The sequence below is a fragment of the Lissotriton helveticus genome, chromosome 3_1 (assembly GCF_964261635.1).
Source record: "Lissotriton helveticus chromosome 3_1, aLisHel1.1, whole genome shotgun sequence".
Classification (NCBI taxonomy): Eukaryota; Metazoa; Chordata; class Amphibia; order Caudata; family Salamandridae; genus Lissotriton; species Lissotriton helveticus.
The window spans coordinates 1,333,409,004-1,333,431,432 of record NC_136061.1 but is presented as its reverse complement, the minus strand read 5'-3'; the positions used below and the strand labels follow the sequence as shown (position 1 = coordinate 1,333,431,432).

The 22,429-nt window shown below is 46.0% G+C and overlaps 1 long non-coding RNA gene across 1 annotated transcript in view; it reads right to left on the bottom strand.

Annotated features, from left to right (window-relative positions):
* The window catches only part of LOC144823458 (uncharacterized), a 395,313-nt gene that overhangs the window by 291,280 nt on the left and 81,604 nt on the right, over nt 1-22,429 (bottom strand). Inside the window, exon 2 of the long non-coding RNA XR_013608797.1 lies at nt 15,577-15,721. This is a non-coding gene — a long non-coding RNA (uncharacterized LOC144823458). The remainder of the gene's footprint in view (nt 1-15,576; nt 15,722-22,429) is intronic.

Here is a 22,429-nt window from a genome sequence, read left to right as displayed (position 1 = left end):
TGACACACAAAGACCTGGGCCTGGTGATAAAGAGAACCACAGCATTACAGAGAACCACGGAGGAGCAAGAGGACAGAAGCCGCAAAGGGAATATAAGACTCTTGGGAGTGCCCGAAGAGGAAGAAGACACTCCAGGGGCATGTGCCCTAATGCTGGAAACCATAATCCCCAAACTTACCGGTCTCAGTTTCGACAGGCCGCTCGAAATCGTGAAAGCCTACCGCATACCAGCGAAGAAACAACTGAAAACTACCACTCCCAGACCAATAATATGCAAGCCATTAAGAGACAACCACACAGATGCGATCTTTGCCGTTGCCAGGAAGGGCCGCCCAATGTTGATAGACGGGAAGAAAATAACAATCACCCAAGACTTCTCTAGGCTCACAGTGGAAGTTAGGAAAGGCTTCCTAGCCCTGAGAGAGCAAATGCGGAAAAATAACATTACCTTCACTTTTGCAGGCCCATCCAAAATGAGAATAATGGACAGACACGGAGTAAGAATCTTCGATGACCCCAACGACCTACATAGATACCTACAAGGCCCAGTTCCAGAAGAAATGGAGCTACAAAGCCCAGGAGCAAAGCAAAGAGCTTCCTCGGACGGAGCTGACGGAGAGGAGGAATGATGAAGGCGCGGAACCAACACACTAATGGAACTCAAACTCAAACAAACCTACCTACCTCAGACAAACACACACTCAATCAACCGCATCTACCTCAAGGAAGAATAGGGGGAACTACGACAGCCGTATCCTTTTTGTTCATTGTTACTCCCCTTACCCTCCTCAGACTATGCAGAGACTCAAAAAAAGCCCAATAGACAAAGACTTGGGGGGGAGGTGGTGGGAGGACCCTTGCTGTTGCACACCCGATTTTCTAGAGGCAGGGGGAGGGAGGGAGGAGGGGAGGGGGTCAGACAGGGGGGATGGGTGGGACAGGTGGACAGGACGGCGAATGAGACAGTAGGCATTTGAGTAGCTAGAATTTCCCTTTCTCTTTCTTGCTATATCTTTCCCTCACCTATCACCCCACACCGCACACTCCAATCCTTGGGGGGGGCGCAAGGTGTGCCACGGAAAATGGACATACAACCCAGCACTAAAACAAAAGGAAAACAAAGACACCAGCGATAGCACTAAACCACCATGAACGACTCAACAAGTGCTAGCCTAACCACGAATCTAAAGGTGGTGTCCATGAACGTTAAAGTCACTGATAAACAAAGAGAGAGTAAGGGTATAACAGATCACTCTTTTACCCCAAAGGAATAATTACATAAACAACTGAAGAGTGATGTAAAAAAACACCACAAACGGCAAAAATATTGAAGTGGTGAAGAAAGGACAGAAAAGTGAAGGAAAACCAAAAGTAGGTTGAGTAAGAACCTGGCCGACCCCTCGATGTGATAAATTTAAGTTACTCTGTGAACTCAATGAGTTCTTTAGAAAACTTAGATTAAAAAGTTTTTTTGAGAAAAGTAAGGACACGGAACACACCGACTTGATGAAACCTGACACCCCTTTCAGAGTAAAGTCCAATTTCACACCCCCCACACATCTCATTCCACCTGAGATTGTGACTTTCGAACAAGCTGTTCTTGCTGAGGTTGAAGCATTTAACAGTCCCCCGTCCTTTAACAATCTCAGTGCTGTTGAACATCAAGCAGTCCAGTCACTGAAAAAGAATACCAACATAGTGATAAAAAGTGCTGACAAAGGCGGGGGCATAGTGATCCAGGACAAAGCAGCCTATGATGCTGAATGCAGATGATTACTGAACAACACAGACAACTACACTGCCCTGATGGTGGATCCCACGGAGAGTCTTCGGGATGAGATTTTGGAACTGGTTTCCACAGCTGAATCTGAAGGATGGTTGTCCAAACAAGAAACAGACTTCCTTACATCATCAACCGGCAGGATACCATACTTTTAACCATACTTTTACACGCTGCCAAAAACTCATAAGAACATCTTACCGCCACCTGGACGCCCAATAGTGTCTGGTATCGGTTCGCTTTTGGAACCTCTTTCGCAATACTGCGATTTCTTTCTGAAACCGATTATACAGTCGACTGAGACGTATATCAAAGACACTAAAAGCCTGTTAGCCATGCTCAAGACCATTGAATTACCAGAAGAACCTACCTGAAAATCTGGTACAACCCCGAGGCAGACCTCAGCAGACAAATTATCACAGACTGTTTGAAACGAGACAAATGGAGTTCTATCCCCTTGCTAAATTATGTAAAGTGTACCCTGGAGGCTATTGGCTGTAAGAATCTCTTTACAGAACCTGAAGTCCTTACTGCCCAGAACAAAACAATGGTTAAGAAAATGTTTGGGGAATGGACAATTGCCAGGAGGGCGGCTACTGAAGAGTGTAAATCTACAGAGGGGGCTTATAGATTATTGAAAATAGAGAGTGGAAGGGAACCCTATCTCTCACTGATTCATAATGCACAGGACAGATTTTACATGACCCAATTTAGATTAAACCTGTTGCATCACTTGCTGGCTGATCCTCCTGGTTTTACCTTAACGGTCGAGCAGAAGGGTACCTGCGGCTGCGACAATAGGTCTCCACAGGATACCCTTCATTTTGTTTTATTGTGTCCTTTTTATTCATTACCTAGGCGAAAGTTCCTGGTGGGTCTACTGAAACGGGCCAGGTTTAAACATGCTAAGGTAGCTTTGATGTTCTCGCAGATGGCTAATGATGCATACACCCTTTGCTGTATTACAAGTTTTATTAAGATGGCAGTGAGGCTAAGGAACTCAAGAGAGATGAGCTAAATACGATGCCCTATAATATGAGATGTTGGACTAACTGAAATGAAATGTACTGGATGAACTATTCTTTTAAATATTATTTTATTGTATTTTTATCTGTTTTTATGTACTTTTATGGTATCTTTTTAAGTGCCGAATAAAGAAATATTTGATTTGATTTGATTTGACTAACAAACTCAACTGGTGCTTCTAAATACGCCTACCCCGGTGTACCTCACCTAAGCCTAATACGTGGGAAGGAGTAAGTAAGTAGCAGTTTAAGTTAAGTTGGTTTTGCCAAGAATCTGAGTCAAGAATTCTCTTTAAGGGTTTAGTCAGCTCCGTACCTGGGTAATAGAAAGCAGGAGGTCTGGTATCTCTTTCTCAGGACTCGATATCCCAGCAACCCGCAAGGGCGGCTGAAAACGACGGAGCTGGATTTTCTCGACTGGAGAAAAAGACAGCGTCTTCCTCAGTGCGTCAAAAGGGAGGTGCGGCGTCCGTGGGCTCTCGCATCAGCTGGGCTCTTGGGCAAGTAGATAGCCGCTCTGCTCCAAACCACCGTGTGTATGCTTAAGGCAACATTGGTATATTTATACCTGAAAGGTGCCGGGTTTGACGTAAGGTGGGACATAAGACGTCAATAAAGATGTCACTAAGAACTGGCCGTTCTTTCAGTGTTCGCAGGAGTTCTAGGACAAATCAAAACAGAAGCATGGGGATTTCCCAGGTTGCTGGAGGTTTGTTTTGTTTAAAAAACTCGTTGTACTCTCTAGGAGTCTGGGGAAGTAGCCTTGCTTAATTTGGACTGCATGGGCTACGACTAAATATGGATATGATTCTTATGCCTTTATAAGGATATTATTTATTATAACCACATAAGGGCATAAATCAGGAATATCGAATTAGGGTCCTAGATAGAAATACAATAATACTATGTCCTCAGATTCTGTTATCTGTGACTAAATAGATTTTTCGATCTTTGTGTCAACAACTGCCTTCAATTTACACTGCGGACAGCTGGGTTCACAACTTGAATTCAGCTTTCCTTCTACATTAAGGACAGCTTTGTATTCAGCCTTGATTTCCATAAGGCAGAGACAATTGTACTGTGTCCTCAGATTCTGTTAACTGGGACAAAATAGCATTCATCGTTCTTTTTGTCAACAACTGCCTTCAATCTACACTGCGGATAGAAGGGTTCACAACTTGAATTCAGCTTTGGAACTAAAATTATCTGCAATATCTGTTGTGACAACAGACTTCAATATATTCTGCGGTCAGTAAAAATCAAAACTTCATAGCAAGAGCTCCACTACTACAGAAAACATTGAATTCAGCCTTGCTTTATTTAAGGTAGAGACTAATGGATTTTATGTTTTCGATTTTGTAAAAGAATGTCACAAATAGCATTCATCTATAACTGCTCACTAGAGCTTTCAATCTACACTGCGTACAGCTCGGTTCACAACTTCAATTCAGCTTTCGTTCTACATTAAGGACAGCATTGTATTCAGCCTTGCTTTCCTTAAGGAAGAGACAATGATACTGTGTCCTCAGATTCTGTTATCTGTGACTAAATAGCATTTTTCGATCTTTGTCTCCACAACTGCCTTCAATCTACACTGCAGACAGCTGGGTTCACAACTTGAATTCAGCTTTCCTTCTACATTAAGGACTACATTATATTCAGCCTTCCTTTCCTTAAGGCAGAGACAATTATACGGTGTCCTCAGATTCTGTTATCTGTTACTAAATAGCATTCTTCGATCAGCAGAGTGTAGTCCCTAGCAGCACAAAAAGAAAACCTAAAGGGAAACCAAGTTCAGGTTTACCACCCCTTAGTACCAAAAGATTTGCAGTAAAAGGGAAAGATCTAAAGATAGGACAGGCAGAACTTAAAGTCAGAGTGACCCCCTCTCTAAGGTCTTTCTTTAAGGTACAACAGCAAGTCCAAGGGACACAAGAGATACAGGGAACCCCAAAAAACAGGCTACACTACAGGTAGGAAGTAAACCCCTACCTCCTGTAGAAACTAGGGTGCTCCCAACCCCAAATTCCACCGAAAAGGAGTATAACACCACAGATCACACCCCAAGCCCAACAGATAAAATTCTGGAAAAGACGCTGAAAGAAATGAGAGAGAAATTCGCAGTTTCAAAGGCCAACCAAACCAAGAACCAAGAAGTGTGTGAAACGCTGGATTCCAAACTAAATGCGCTGGGGAAAGAGTGATGACAGTAGAAGCAGAAGTAGAAACTCCCAGCAAGAAAGTGGAAATCAACCAAAAGGAAATTAGAACCTTAAGAGAAAGTGACAAAACCATGAAAGAAAAGCTTGAATCGTTAGAAAACCAGGCGAGAAGAAACAATCTGAGAATCCTAAACGTTCCAGAGAATCAGGAAGGAACGGACATCAAAAAATTCACAGTGTCACTCCTTGAAGAGTATTTCCCCTGGGCAAAAGCAGAGGAACTGGAAGAACACATACAAAGAGTACATCGGGACACTTTTGGAAAAAATAAAGAAAGGAAAAACGCCTAGGAAAATCTTAATTAATTTTAAAACTTATACCCTGAAAGAAAGGATCCTAAGTGAATCCCTAAAGAAAGGTAGTTTCAATAAATGAGAATTGGCTTTCAGAATCCGCTCAGATATGTCTAAAGCTACTCTAGACAGGCAATGGGAGCTGGGACAGCATATGCAGAAACTAAAATCGCTCGGAGCCAAAGTGCAAATGAAGTTCCCTGCTGCCCTCAGGATCATGTGGAGGAACAAGATGTACAATATCAGGGACCCCAAAGAGGTTGAAAATTTCCTGGAACAAATCAAGGATCAAATGCGGACTGACCACCACACAATGTAATTTAAGGAAGGTAAAGCACTCAAATATAGTGAAGTATGCAGCATGAAAAGGGCAAAGAATACAGCCCAAAAGAAGAAGGGAGGCTTCCCGAGGGAGGGTAAAAGAAATATACACAAAAAAACAAAACAACAAAAAAATCATGGGTGGGGATCAAACTAGGAAAAAACCTGAAAAAATGTCCTCAACAAAAGAAAAAAAAGGGAGTCTGTGGTGCCCGTAACCATAAGCACAAATAAGAATTCCCCTCAGACAACATAAGACAATGACAAACTCCAAAGAATTCAATATACTCTTGTGGAACGTCAATGGCCTCAGAACTAAAAGTAGAAGAAGGAGGATCCTAGAATACCTGAAGACTATAGACAGTGAGGTTATTATTTTACAGGAGACGCATCTCGTAAAAGCAGAATGGGACCAAATAATGAAAAACCTGAGCTGGGTAGATTCCTATGTATGCACTAACCAAGATTGTAATATTAAGGGTATAGCAATAATCTTCAAGAAATCGCTCAAAGCCAAGATAGAACACACAGAAGTGGACAGCAAGGGCAAATGGGCAATAGCTAGGGTATGAATATTCAATAATATGAATACTATAGCAGCATATTATGGTCAAACACAGACGACCCAGCCCCCCTGCAAAAACTCTACACACAGCTACTATCAACTACCTCTCCAATAGTATTAGGGGGTGATTATAATATAATCATTGACCCCAAAGTGGACAGATTCCCCCAGGAAGACAAATTTACCAAAAATGAGGGAATGGCTAGGGCACTATAAAAAAGATTTGGACCTGGTGGACATGTGGAAGGCGAAAGGAGACAAAAGACAGACCTTCACTTTCCACAACAAACAATTAGGGCACAAATCAAGAATTGACTATTTCTTAATAAACAGAAGTCTATTGGAAGGTGTCAAGAGAATAGAGCACCTCCCAGCTCACCTGTCCGACCATTCAGCAGTCCAACTCACCTTACAAACAATAAAAAATAATTCACAAATTAGATGGACTGTTGACAGAACTATACTAATAGATCCGCAAATAACACAGAAATTTAGGACAGAGACAGAACATTTCTTTGAGAATAACAAATATGGGACCACAAAACAAATCACCTGGGACACTTACAAGGCAGTAATCAGAGATAAACTATTAAGTATGGGGGCTTTCAGATCAAAAACCACAAAGCAAGAAATAAAAGACTTGGAAAACGATATAAATCAATTGGATATACAAATAGCAGCAGAACATAGAATAACGAATAAGGAAGAACTAGAGAAAGAGAGGCAAAACCAAAAAGAAACACTTACAGACATCCTAGAGAACAAAGTACGGAAGAAGTGGGAAGCCAGCAAACTATCAAACCATGAGTATGGAGAAGGATGCGGTAAAATGCTGGCCTGGAAAGTAAAAACAGATCAAACCAGAAAGAAAGTAACCAGCATCCAGCAACATAACCAAACAGAACCTAGCTCAAAAGACAGAATAATTATGCAGGAGTTTACGAATTTCTTCTCCGATCTATATACTGAAGATACTAATCCTTTCGAGGAACAACTGGAAGAATATCTAAATGACCAGTCCCTCTTATCACTATCGGAAGAAGAAAAAGAAGAACTAAACGCAGAAACTACAAGCGAAGAAGTAGGAGACTCAATAAAAGGCTTAAAAAGAGGGAAAGCAGCCGGTCCAGATGCTCTACCGAATGAGTTGTATATCAACCTAAGGGAAACCTTGGTTCCACCACTCACAGAGCTTCTAAATCTAATTTACAGAGGAAATGAAAAAATCCCTGACTCCTGGAATGACGCTACTATTAGCATCATACTAAAACCAGGGAAAAACCCTGTGAACTGTGAATCATACCGACCTATATCTCTGCTTAACTGCGACTACAAAATTCTCGCGCAGGTTTTGGCAAAAAGACTAGGGAGAGTAATGGCAAACATGATCAATACAGACCAGAAGGGCTGTGTGAAAGGCAGACAAATACAAGAGTTAATGCATGAACTCTTTGGGGCAATAGATATAGCCATTTGCGAGAAAGTACCGTTAACTATAATCACTTTTGACGCTGCCAAAGCGTTTGACAGAGTCAACTGGACTTTCCTGAGCAGAGTCATCAGCAAATATAATCTAGGAGAGTGCTTTCTTCGTATGGTGGAGGAAATATATAAAAAACCGAGAGCTAAGATCTTAATCAACGGGAACCTCACTGATAATATAGCGATTAAAAGAGGAACTCATCAAGGCTGTCCTCTATCGCCGTTACTTTGTAACCTTTACATTGAACCCCTAGCAAACACCCTCAGGAATCAGGGTACAATATCGCCCTTCAAATACCGTGTTTGGAACAAAAACGTCGCACAATATATGCGGATGACTTGATGGTATTCACAGATAATTTCCAAAAGTCCATTGGACCTATTGAAGAAACCTTAACCAACTTTGGGAAAGTGTCAGGGTATCAGACTAACCAGTCAAAAACCAAGGTAATGAGCTGGAATACGCAATTCAATAACCCTTACATCAAAGAAAAGATAAAATATTTCACCGTAACAAAGCGCAAGGTATTGACAAGCTACCGGGGGACCTCTTCCGTGAAGAACCCAAAATATGGGTCCCATATCTGTGTGCCCTATTTAATGCCGCTCCGAAGGGCTTGGATCCCCCGATACCTGTCACGGGGCTGAGATAGTTCCCATATTAAAAAAAGGCTGTCCCCTCTCACCCTCAAACTAGAGGCCGATCAGCCTAATTGACATCACTAAAAAACTCTTCGACCAGGTGCTTCTGGACTGCCTCTAGGGCTGGCTGGAAGAAGAACAAATCCTAAGTCCCTACCAGGCCGGCTTCAGAGCAAATATGTCAACTGTAGACCAGATATTCAGACTACAACTACTTTTCTGGAAAACAGTGACTATAGAGGGTGGCAGCCTCTATCTAATATTTGTTGATCTGAAGTAGGGCTTTAACCTCGTACCTCGGGAGAAACTTTGGAAAGTGCTGGGTGACCTTGGGACCCTACCTATCTTCTAAATGTTATAGAGAGGCTCCACATGGATAATTTTGCACAAGTACGATGCAGAAAATATGGGGAACTCACCTCCCGTTTGCCTGTCCAAAAGGGGGTAAGACAGAGATGCGTTTTAACCCCCACTTTATTTTGTCTTTTTATCAATGGTCTTATTGACCATCTTAAAAAAATTGAGGACAACGATGCACCCAAGCTTGTTTCAGGGAAGGTGCCCGCGCTGATGTTTGCAGACTATATCCTGTTATTACTTTCAAAAACTTTTGCAAGCTACGAGGGCTGGAGATCAACCTAACAATAATTTAATATATGGTCTTCAACCCCCCAACACGACCCATTCAAACCCTTCTCTACACGGCATTCCTCTGGAAAGAGTGAAGATATTTGATTATCTGGGAGTTACCCTGTCAGAGCATTTTGAATGGGGGCCACAGTTGGACAAAGCAAGACTCAGTCTAATCCAGACAGTGGGCGGAATAATGAAATTGAATAGAACTTCAGCTTTTAAACCAGCCACACCTGTGGTGTATTTTCACAGCACAGGCAAGGGACTCCGCATTAAACGGGGTGGAGTTGTGGGGGCACTGCCCTACTACCAACTTGTGGACGGTGGAGAACAACTTCATGCGTCAGCTTATAGGCCTACCCCAGAGCAACCCCCTTACTCCCATTCGCATGTACCTGGGTATCAGGCCCCTTGATGAAGAGATTGCCCTGAGACCCTTGACTTTCTGGAGGAGATTATGGGTGACCCCAGAGTTGTCTGTATATAGGGCTGAGTTACATTACCTTTTAGCCACATACACCATCAAGAAAAATCCATGGCTTTGCCAAATAAGGGATCTTGCCTCTAAGCTAGGCAAGTTGAACCTCTGGAGAACACCCGAGACATCATGCGCCATGATTTCAAGGTTGAAACTAGTCAAACGCTATAGACTAACTACATGATTGGCCATACAAGAAAGTACCTCATGTGGTCATATGACAGCAGAATTCCTGCTATTTAAAGATGTATACAGCAAGGAAAACTTCCTGGATTCCATCCCACCCCCACTGGCCAGGAAATTGTGTGTACAATTCAGACTAGGGAACCTTCCGCTACTATCGTTCACTAGCAAATGGGCAAAAGACCAAAGGGGCAAATGCCCTGCATGTAACTACAAGGAGGAGTCCGAACTACATGTTCTGCTTCTCTGTCCTGCCTATCGACTGCCACAAAAGCGTTGGCTATTCCAGCTATGCAAGAATTTGGGTTTTGTGCGCTGTATTTAGGCTTACAGAGTTTTAAAGCATGACACCACTCCTCCAATTGTCTTTGCTGTAGCACGGTTCTTAAATTGCATGTGACATATCCGGCGGGCCAGTCTAAAGTAGATCCCCTGGGAAGAAAAAATGCACTGAATTTGCTCAGGTTGAGTAACTGCCTACTCATGCTTGGGGTTGATTCTTTGTCCTAGAGTTTTAGCCTTTGTAAACATTTTTAGTCACATCCCATGGTTGTTTTTACTTTGTTTTTAATAGGTTGTAGATAAATTTACACATAATGTTACATCCCTGCTGTAACTCCTACGCACTGTTGTTTTTTTTCTTTTTAACTAAAAGTGAACATTATCTGTTATATTGTTCTTGCACTTTTATAGCCCTAGTGGCCGAAATAACGTTTATAAATGGTAAATGGTAACCCATAGGCAAATGGAAAGGTGTCCTCAAGAGACCCCTTCCCCTTTTCGAAATAGTGGCAAAAACATTTTTAGGAGCATGCAGCGGTTCCAGAGATCACTAACTGCTCTTAAAAAATGAAAAGAAAACTTTTCTTTTTTTTATAAAAAAAATGGAACTTGTTTTCCTTTAACCTCTTCGATGCTCATGACGAGCTCAGCTCGTCAGGAGGTGTACCTCTAGGGTGCTCATGACGAGCTGAGGTCGTCATGACCACACCCATTTACATTATGGCCCAGCACAGCAGAGGAATATCTTCAGCAACCAAGGTGTTAAGGAAGACGGGCTGCATTGCCAAATAAAAAATATTGCATTATTTAAAAGCAATCACGGACATGGTAGTTTGCTGATCCCAACAGGCCACCATTCCTATGATTTTTGCGAATCCTATTGGGTCCCAAATTGCGACCTACCTTATTAATATTCATGAGGTAGGTTGATTTACGACCTACTGATAATTGCAAAATGTGTTGAACACACATTGGTACATAGGTGTCTGTGATTACCAAATAGTGATTCATACAAATTTGCTATTTGGTAATTGCAAAACCACACACTACATACATCTGGCCCTAATTCTGTAAATAATAAGGGGCAGATTTACCAAAGTGTCACCCAATGCAGCAGCCAAAAATGCTGTAATGTGTTGCGTGATAGGGAGGTAGCAGGAGAGAGCCATGTCTACAGAGATATGGGTCTCTCTTTCCCTCTTTCTACCACCTTCACAGAACTTTGCTGCTGTGCGCCACGTGCACACCTTTGTGCCATAGTGGAAGGGTGTGTGCAGGAGTCTAGCATAGGATTTGTACTGGAAAGGTGACCTTCCACTACAAAATACTATGCTTACACAACTTTTAAAATGTGTCCTACTTTGTATGTGTGCAGTACAGTGCAGCACACAAGCACAGTTGGAAAACAAAAGAGGATTGAAAACATTTCTCCTTTTAACACATGGTTTTACATGGCATTTATTTTTTCCACTAAATCCTATCTCACAATTTGGTACATCGAGTTTTGAATCAAAAAGTGTGGGTGGTTGCATGGGAGCAAACATTGACACTAAGTAATGCAAAGCAATGCGTTGCGCTACTTTGTGTTACTTTTAGTCAGTACCTAGTGCAAAACAACTTTGGATCTGGAAAGTAAATTATGAAAAAAACATTGTGTATGGGTTTGCGTCACTTTTGTGACGGAAACACAATGCAAAATTTTAGTAAATCTGCCCTTAAGTGTTGTACCCAAAGTTTTGCTCAGAAGCCGCAGCCCGCACTATCTAAGGTGGGGGTTTTGAATATTAAGGCTGCATAGTCTTGATTAGACCACTTCCGACACTCCCTGCCTTTTTAATCTTACTCGTACTGATTCTTTTTGATCCCTGCTTCCTCCCTTAGATACCGATTTTCTATTTTTCTCTTCCACTTTTTTCCCCCTTTTGTCTTTTTCTCTGTCTTGCCCTGGGTCAAAGTATGTATGGAAAAATAAGTGCACTTATAATGTTCCAAGCAAAAACGGGAAACATTTCCTCAAATAAAGGGTCAATAACATCTTAAAAATAGAACAAATCCTCAGCAGATTGATTATTTTCAGAAACAAAGCGCTTGTGACTTATATATAAAAAAACATAAATGCTAACACTGTAATGATTTTAAAATGTTCAATGAGAATTTAAACAAAACAAAGCTAATTATTTTAATTTACTTCCTTTGGTTTTGCAGACTAATTTGTATGATAAGTAAATAAACGCTTACTACGTGCTCAGCTCCCATTGAATTACGAGGATGTCTCTCTAAAATCATATTTTCACATGCCTCCTGTTCTTTCTGGTTACTGTGGAACTTTCAGGACCGTTACACCTGCAGCTGCTGCTGGCGCTTTTCCTTTACTGAGATGTGTATTCTGATGCAGCTCACCCATCCTCAAGTCTGCAACAATCACTGACTGAAGGTGTTTGCAGCACCGCTCGTTAACCACTTCAGCGCTAATGACAAGGGTAACTCGTCATGGACTTTCCATTGATTTCAATGGAAAGTCAATGGAAGATCATCAGGTGCCTTAGCAGCCAAGTGGTTAAGACGCCCTTTGTTCAGGGGCGGTGGGTGACATTTGAAAGTGGTCGGGCGCAAAGTGATTTGCATACTGCACCGTAGCGAGCGAGCGCAGCGAGCGAGGCCGAACCCAAAAAGGGGGGTTTGGGGGGATAACCCCCCCCCAAGAAAATTTTGGAAAAAAAGAAGAAAAAACGTGCATTTTCAAGCAAATTTGAGAAAGCAGGAAGGTTAATAAAGCAATTGTGAAAGTGCAGTTATTACATTAGTAGATGGCATAACATAGGTAGCTGCTTATTCAGTATAACCACAGAGCTTCATACATTCCGTCCTATTACGCTCAGGTGCTGAATTCAGACTATAAGACTTTCATGAAAATCTCAGCTCTAAGAGTAGAAGAAGTTGCACAGCAGTTGGGAAACAGCCTTCACAAAGCATTAGGAAAATGAGAGGCAATTACTTGAAAGCAAACTGAAAGCAATGCATCAAGTAGTAACTTAAAGCAATGCATCCAGCAATACAGTGCATGCAGTTAACCATACAAAAGTAAACTAAAGCAAGAGTGAACCTGTGAACCTTCACTTTGAAAGCAGGGTGTTAGTCAACAGGCCAGTCACATACATTTAAACTGAAGAAGAGTACACTTCAGCATGCAGGCACCAACATAAAAGCACCAAGCAAGTCAAAAAATGAAAGCAATACATCCAGCAAACTAGACAGTGACTCAAAAAGTAAACTGAAGCAAGTGTACACTGAAAGGAATGCGCAGTCATAAGTCAGAAAACCAGTCACCCAGAAAACCAGACCAGCACACCAAAGCATCCCACCCCTGATTGGATGGCAGCTGTGCTCTTAGGGTCACCCCTCAGTTTTTTGGCAGGGTTGAGCACCCCCCAGTTTTATGCCCTCTGCGTCTGAAGGGGAGACAGGCAAAAGGGGTCATAATGGGACATCTGGCACAGCCACTTTGTAATCGAGGTCACCCACCCAGCTTAAGACTGAGTTACAGGCTGATCTTATATCTTTAAACAACCACAAGGGTCTCCAGCTTGTTGGTTCTTGAGCCAAAAGAGTCCTCCGCTCACTGGTAATCTTTACATCGCGCCTGAGATGACATGACAGTGTCCCTTAATCCGGAGCAACTGTGGGGACTGGTCTGGGTCCGGATCTGACTTGGTACGAGCAGGATACAAAAAGTAAAGGGTAGGTGGTAACCCACTTCAAGTGAAGGAGCTGTAAGGAACCTAAGCGTACTGGTGTTCATACCACTTACAGGGCAGCTCTGGCTTACTCAGGGTGGGTGTCAGCTGTGTGATGAAACCAGCATGTGAAGCAGTTACCTCAAACAAACTAAAACCAATGCACTCATCAAGACAAGGAGTTACATGAAATCAAATAGAAAACCACCATCAAGCCAGGTAGTCACCTAAAGGCAAATTGAAGTGACTGCACACTATGGGAAGTGCACTTCACCAGCCAGCCTATTACACTAAAGGAAAATAAAAGCAATGCTCCCAGTAAACAAGACAACATAAATTGAAAATGTTTCCCCGCAGGACCAACAGTCACAAAAAGTAAAGAAACAGAACGAAGTCAGAGGCACTCCAGGAATCCAGGTAGTCACACAAAATCATAACTGATTGAGGAAACTGTGTACTGAAAACTATTGCAAATAAGACAATTATATCAGAACAAACTAGTCACAGGGAAATAAACGCATGCACCCATCAAGCCGTGCATCACAAGTCAGCAAACGGAATCGAATTAAACCAGCAATACTTGGTGTCACTCAAAAGCAAGTATAAAGTGCACTTCAGCAAGCAGGTCAGCCACATTAACAGGAGACTTTCGAGGATACACCCCTAAAAGTCATAGAATCAGTTGCAAAAAAAACAAATGCACTCCAGCAACATAGGAAGTCGAATGAACACCACTGTACATAACAGCACTGTACATAACGCACACATTACACAGAGACTAGCAATCATGTGTGTGTAAAACAGTGTATGGGACATGTTATATAAGACAAACGTGGCTGACTGCTTCGTCTGCGTTCTCCCACATTGCCCTGTCCCTTTTCTCCACACACCCCAAAAAGCCCAGCTCCTTTTTCTTTTCTCGTTTTCCTCTTCGTACATTTATTTAGGTTTTATTATGGCGAGGTCTCGATTTTCCTTCCTATTGCTCTACTGGCTGCCTTCCTCAACTCTTTGTGAAGCCAAGCCCTCCATGTCACCCCTTCTTACTTTCAGGGTTACCTCTGCCTTTTTCCCCTAAAGCATAATGAACGCATGCTCTCCCTATAACCATAACTGATGCCCGTCTCCCTTTGCCATTGACACAAGGTCTCCTTTCCATGGACCACTCTATCCATCTCATCACTAAAACCACTGCCCTCTCCGTTAAGGCCCACGTCTCCATCTCACCACGAATGCTCCTCAGAGGCGTGATAAAAACGGTGCCCACTCCCCTCCCGGAACACGATGAGGAGCCGCCGAGTCTCCCATGTCCCCAAATATATTCAGTGGCCTTGGGCAGGAAGCCCCGCACTCTATGAAGCGTAGCAGGGGCCTGCCTGACGCCCCGGTCTTCCTTTCTCTATTAATGCCCGTCTCCCTCTTACAGTGCCCCCGTCGCCTTCTCTCTCCGCTGACGTCCTGTCTTCCTTCTACCATTAACTCTCCCGTCTCCCTCCTACTGTTAACACCTTTCCCACTCACTAGTCACGCCCTGCCTGCTTCTCGCTCCCCATAACTGCCCTGATGCCTATCTCACCACCACTAATGGCCCTGCTGCTTCTCTCTCACCATTAATCGCCCTGCTACTTCTCTCTCACCATTAATCGCCCTGCTGCTTCTCTCTCACCATTAATCGCCCTGATGCTTCTCTCTCACCATTAACGCCCCTGTTGCCTGAAAGCGTCATTATTACCTGGAAGAACCTGTGGCGTGAGTGGACTCCAGAGATTCTGAGTTCAGCAAGAGGCTTCGGCTCTTAAGAGTCATAGCCCTTTCCCACCCTCTGAATAGTAGTAAATGCCATGCGACACTCTGCACATTTGTATATACTATAGCAATATGCACATATAGTCTTTTCAATCCATTCCAAATTACTATCATAAAGTTATAGGCTGACCTGACAATTCACATCCCAGTAGCTCCATCCTTAAAGTGCAATGTCTTCTGCACACCTGTGGAAACAGCCGTACGTACTGCGCTTCTACTGGAGGTGTGAACGAATTTACGTAGGGAGTGTTGTTGTCCACATTTCCACGGAACACCTATAATGAGAGCACAGACAATCACTTTATGTTGCCCTAAATTTTCATTTAAAGAGTTGCAGCATGTCTCAGTCTTCACTGATGGCTAAATATCCTGCCTCTGTGTATTGTCCTCCCTGCCCTGGCTGCACCCCTCTGACCCACACCTGCCCCCTGCTTACACCCCCTGCCCTGGCTGTACACCTCTGACTGCAGCACAGCTCTCCCCTCTACCCTGTCCCCATGCTTGCATCCCTGTCCTGCTGCACCCCTCGGACTGAAGCACAGCTCTCCCCTCCACCCCGCCCCCCCTGCTTGCCCCCTGTGCTGGTGTACTCTTCGGACTGTAGCACACCTCTCCCCTCTACCCTCCGACCCCCCTGCTTACACCCCCTGTCCTGGCTGTACCCCTCGGACTGCAGTACAGCCCTCCCCACACCCCACCCCCCTGCTTGCCCTCCCTGCTATGGCTGTACGCTTCAGACTGCAGTATAGTCCACCCCCCTGCTTGGCCCACCTGCTTGCCCCCCTTTCCTGGCTGCACCCCTCGGACTGAAGCACAGATCTCCCCTCCACCACGGCCCCCCTGTTTGCCCCCCCTGTGCTGGTGTACTCTTCGGACTGTAGCACAGCTCTCTCCTCCACCCACCAGCCCCCCTGTTTGCCCCCCCTGTGCTGGTGTACTCCTTGGACTGTAGCACACCTGCCGCTGACCGCTTCTCAAAAATGTCAAAAAGTGCCTCTTTCAAAAGTAACTGGAAGACTTCTCAATATGAAGAAAAAATAAACACTTTGACAAGAATAATGGAACACAGTCTTAGAAAGGATGTTCAAGTTTCCCACACTTAACACAAGACCACCATTAAAAAGGGAAAATCATTGCTTCTGATATGCCAGTATATTGTAATATGAACCAATCTGATTTTTTTATCTATCCTCTTATTTTAAATGCATCATCTTACTTGTATTCTTATTCCCGGTGCAATACTCCTGGAATCAGTTGCCATGTTACTGAACCATAAATTACGGCACATTTTCAAAAATGTTCACCCGAACATTAAAAACACTAAAATGAGGTGCCCGCTGACCCATAAAAACAAAATCTGTGTTTCGTTACTAAAATTCAACATGGGTGTTAATGCCAGTCATTTAACTAACCTGTTGCTATGAGAAACCTCACAGTGTATGTACACATTGACTACTGTTCTCAACAGGTTGTTGACAGGAAGATTTCGCTTTCCATTATATTCCAGAGCATTAAATCTTTACTTCAGTGTCTTCTAAATTCTCAAACTCTGAAACCGCCCGGCGACGATCACAGATGTTCGCTCGAACTCGCCCATGGGAAAATATGTCCGTCCTGTGCCCCGTGAATGTCTGTGGTTAAACTTCGATGCTTGTAACGAAGTGCACACGCACCCCAGCATAGTACACGACAGGGAACTGTCCCTGGTGGCTAATTCCGTTCTGCAAAGGGGAATGCAACATACATAGACATTACAAGACTTGCCGAAGTTTTCTTACCGCCGTCCGCCGACATCCTGATCCTCCTTGCAGCGTGTGCGTCGACAGTGTGTGCGCCACCCCCCGTGCGGCATCCAATGATGGCTGCTGCGTGCTGGTGGACCAGCCAATCCTGGCGCTGGGGGGGCACATTTGCTGCTCGCCCTGTCGCCCTTTGAAAACCCGGGCTGTGGCACTGGCAGAAGGCGAACAAGTACCCCCCTGGGTCCCGCTGGGGAACTTAGTGCGCATGCTTGAGATAGTTTCCAACAATCCCAAGCATGCGCACAGCGCACTACGGTCTGCCTGAGTGTCACTCAAGCTGCAGGCCACCCCCCCCCCCTGCACAATTCCCGGCGGTGGGCTGAGGGCGGAGGCTGATTGTTGCAATGTATTTAAAAAATGTATAGATAGGATTGCGGCCGCGATGCGGGTCCATTGTGGCTGGTGGGGCTACGCCCCTACGCCCCAATGGACGCACCGCCGCAGTAATGGGCATTTGCACATCTTTCACTGGCCGAGGTAAGTTCTTCACTCCCTTTCCTCCCCTTGCTTAAGAACAGTGGGCTGAATTTACCTGGCACTTTAAACGGATTTGGAGTTAACAGCTAAGAATAGAAATAGTTTATATTTAGTGCGATATGGTCAATGTCATGTATGTAATTTATGTTAAGGAATACTTACGCCACAAAAATATGTCTGTTATTATTTTGTCAGTGGCTTATGCAATTCAACCAAATCATTATTTAAGTATTCACTGATGTTATTTGTTTATGTTTCATTGTTGCATTTCCCAGGAACGCTTACTTCGCTAAAATGTTTAATGTGCTTTTTATGTGGTTTTTCTGCATGTTTTGCGCTGCTTCTTTTTAGGTCTTTTAAGGTCTAGCCTAGGCAGCGAATGCGCTGTCTCTTCGAGAGATGCCGTATACAGTATAGCGGGGGAAGCTCGCCCACTACCCCGCCCATCTTTTTCATTGGCTTGTGTGTAAATGCTCGCTTTTGTTTCAATATGAGGGTTGTTAGCCCTTCCTTAGTATGTCCTTGTCGTCATTTCATCCCTCCCATGGTTATTGGCCCCTTTACTAGGTTGTTGCACTGGACCTGTTATATTTTCTTTATTGAGTTTTTCCAAACTCAACCACAACGACATGCTTCATTAGCTGAGGCAATTTCACTTAGTAATTGCTTATGTTTGCCAGTGCACGTTTCCTTCTCACACAATGCACGCTGACCTATCCTCCGGTCCGGTCTGGGCATTGCAGCCTGTTACAGCCTGAAACGTCGAGTGGTAATGCACCGTTTCTTCTTTAATTATTGTGCTCGATTGCAACACTGCCTAGCACGGCTCCCGGTTTCATGTTTTTTTTTTTATGTTTCCGATGCGTGGTTTCTTGTTTATTTAATGAATGTGCTTGGGTGCCGCGATGCCTACAACAGTGCCCAGTTTTATTATTTTTATGTTAACGTAACCTCATACTCTCCCCGCACCTTTACATCTCCCTGGAAACCACATGACAGACTCTGCTCTTTTGCAGCCCCCTCTCCGGACTGCGATATAGCCCTCCCTTGCAAAACATAAATCTGAAACCACATCCTCCTTCGTGTACACATATGTCCCTCCTCCCACTGCTCGTGCTACACATGTCTTGGTAGACTCTTTCACAACATGGCTGCTAAACTCTGCAATGTACAGCCTGCCTCTCCAATCCATGAATCCCTCCCCTTACACAGGCTCCAGTTTCCAAACACACTCGCCATTCATTGTTTTACTTTTTTATCTTTACCCCACATATAGCTGCATTTTCTTTTTGGAAGGCACACAGATCCAACACCAACACTCAGTAGAGTTGGTGGCTTGAGGTGAATGAAGCTATGTAAGTGCTGCACACGCACCTCTGTTGCTGTTCGCACACACTTCCATTGCTTGGTTAAAATGCTTCGGAAAGTGTGTGCGCTTTGGCAAGTGTTCACTGTGAGCATGTCTGGATCTCCGTTAAACATTTTAACGGAGATCAGAGTGACCTCTGACCCTCCGGGCAGGTCACCCCCCGAGCACACTCCTCGCGAGTGAGCCCGTCCCCTGGTGCCGCCTCTGCCCTGAGCTGTGCCCTGTGCATCTCTGCTGAAGCCCCGACCGCTGGATCCGCTTGATCCACGGGTCTCCTGCGCCTCCTGCCACCAGCTGTGCCCTCTGCTGTGCCCCGACCGCCGGATCCGCTTGGTCCGCGGATCTCCTGTGCCCCCTGCCACCAGCTTGCTTCGCCGCCTTTTCTCGTCTTTTTCCCGCCGTTTGCCCTAGCCCCCTGGGCTCCCCCCCTCTTCTCGCCCATCCCCGGCCGCGTTTCCCGCCACCTCCCCGCCGCTGCCCCCCTCCGGCCCCGCCCCCTTCCCTCGCTCGCCCTCCCCATTCGCCACCCCGCTCCCCCTCCCAGCTGCCCCTCCCTCGCTCCACCCCCCCACTCTCCTCATATGGCAGAGTGGCGAACGCGCAGCGTGCACGCGCAGCGGGCGCGCCGATTGCGCGCCGAAGGTGCGCCAAAGGTAAGCCTGTCCGCGTCTGGACCGCGCCCAGTGCCAAGACCCCTGGCCCCCGCAGAGGCCACCCCACCCGCCGGACGTACGACGCCGCCACCCTCAACGCACTCAACACCGGCCGAATCCCGGGATGCTACCGAGCCACCCCGAGACGCACCCACGGACCCTTCAGCTGCCACGCCTGCAAGTTCGCCTGCATCCGGACCTGCACTAAACCAGCACCGACCAAGCCGAACACCAGCAGCAACCACCTCAAGTGCATCCTGCTCAACACCCGCTCCGTCCACAGACACGCCATCGAACTCTGGAACCTCCTCGACACCACAGCTCCTGACGTTGCCTTCCTCACGGAAACCTGGATGAACGACTCCTCAGCGCCCGACATCGCCATCCCGGACGGATACAAGATCACCCGGAAAGACCGCGACAACCAGACTGGAGGAGGCATCGCCATCATCCACAGGGACACCATCCGCATCACGACCAACACCGACGACACCCTGACAATCGCCGAACACCTGCACTTCCAGACCCAAGACCACCCTCAGAGGCACCCTGATCTACCGACCCCCGGGACCACGCACACCATTCAGCGAAGACATCGCCGACTTCATCAGCCCGCACGCCCTCCCCTCCGCCGACTACATCCTCTTGGGGGACATCAACTTCCTCCTGGAGAACGACAACGACCGCAACACCACCACCCTGCTTGACAACCTCGCCACCCTCGGACTCAAGCAGCTGGTGAGCACCAAAACCAACCTCGCCGGACACACACTCGACGCCGTCTTCTTATCCAGCAAAGACATCGCCTTCAGCCATGCCACCGGACTCCACTGGACGGACCACAGCTGCATCCACTTCACTTTCAGAAGAACCACGATCCACCACCACCAGCAACAGGTTGCACGAAGAAGCTGGAACAAGATCACAGCCGACCAGCTCGCCGCTTCCCTGAGCCAGCACCCTCCCGCCAGCTCAGCGAACCCAAGCCAGGCCGCCGACAACCTCACAAAGTGGATCAGCAACTGCGCGAACGAACTCGCCCCACTGAAGACCCCGCCCAGCAGACCCGGCAGCAAGAAGGCCCCATGGTTCACAGACGAACTCAAGAGCTCCAAGAAGAACTGCCGAGCCCTCGAGAAAGCCTGGAGAAGGGAGCCAACACCGGACAGTTGCAGAAAAACCACATAAAAAGCACATTAAACATTTTAGCGCAGTAAGCGTTCCTGGGAAATGCAACAATGAAACATAAACAAATAACATCACTGAATACTTAAATAATGATTTGGTTGAATTGCATAAGCCACTGACAAAATAATAACAGACATATTTTTGTGGCGTAAGTATTCCTTAACATAAATTACATACATGACATTGACCATATCGCACTAAATATAAACTATTTCTATTCTTAGCTGTTAACTCCAAATCCGTTTAAAGTGCCAGGTAAATTCAGCCCACTGTTCTTAAGCAAGGGGAGGAAAGGGAGTGAAGAACTTGACACCCTCAAGATCGCCACCCGAAAGCACCATCAACTGATCCACGCCACCAAGAAAACAGCATTCAAAGACCGGCTGGACAACAACGCACACAACTACAAGGAACTCTTCAACATCGTGAAAGAGCTCTCCAACCCCAACGCTGGATCCAACGACATCACCCCATTGCAAGACCTCTGCAACTCCCTCGCCTCCTACTTCCACAACAAGATCGCCGACATACACAACAGCTTCAGCACACAACCAACGCTCCCCACGACCGCACCAACGCCCCCCACCACCACCCTCAGCACCTGGACCCCGATCAACACAGAAGACACCATCCGCACGATGAACTCTATCCACTCCGGATCTCCGACCGACCCCTGCCCTCACCACGTCTTCAACAAGGCCGACGCCGTCATCGCACCCCACCTGCGGGACATCATCAACACCTCCTTCGACACCGCCACCTTCCCTGAGAGCTGGAAGCACGCCGAACTCAGCGCTCTACTAAAGAAACCAACAGCGGACCCCACCGAACTCAAGAACTACCGCCCCATCTCGCTCCTCCCGTTTCCAGCCAAAGTCATCGAGAAGACCGTCAACAAGCAGCTGGCCGCCTTCCTCGAGACGAATGGATCCCTCGACCCCTCTCAGTCTGGCTTCCGAGCCAACCACAGCACCGAGACCGCCCTCATCGCTGCCACCGATGACATCCGAGCCCTGCTGGACAACGGAGAAACAGCGGCCCTCATCCTCCTAGACCTCTCCGCAGCAATCAACACTGTCTGTCACCGCACCCTAGTGCAGCGCCTCAGCAACGTCGGAATCCAGGAGAAGGCACTGGAATGGATCATCTCCTTCCTCAACGGAAGGACACAGAGAGTCCGCCTACCACCGTACAAGTCAGAGGCCACCAAAGTCATCTGCGGCGTCCCTCAAGGGTCCTCGCTCAGCCCCACCCTCTTCAACGTCTACATGAGCCCCCTTGCGGCCATCGCACGCCAACACAACCTCAACATCATCTCTTACGCCGATGACACCCAGCTGATCCTCTCCCTGACCAACGACCCCGACGCCGCCAGAACCAACCTATACGAAGGGATGAAAGACATAGCCGAGTGGATGACGACCAGCCGCCTGAAACTGAACTCAGACAAGACGGAAGTCCTCATCCTGGGCTCCTCGCCCTCCGCCTCGGACG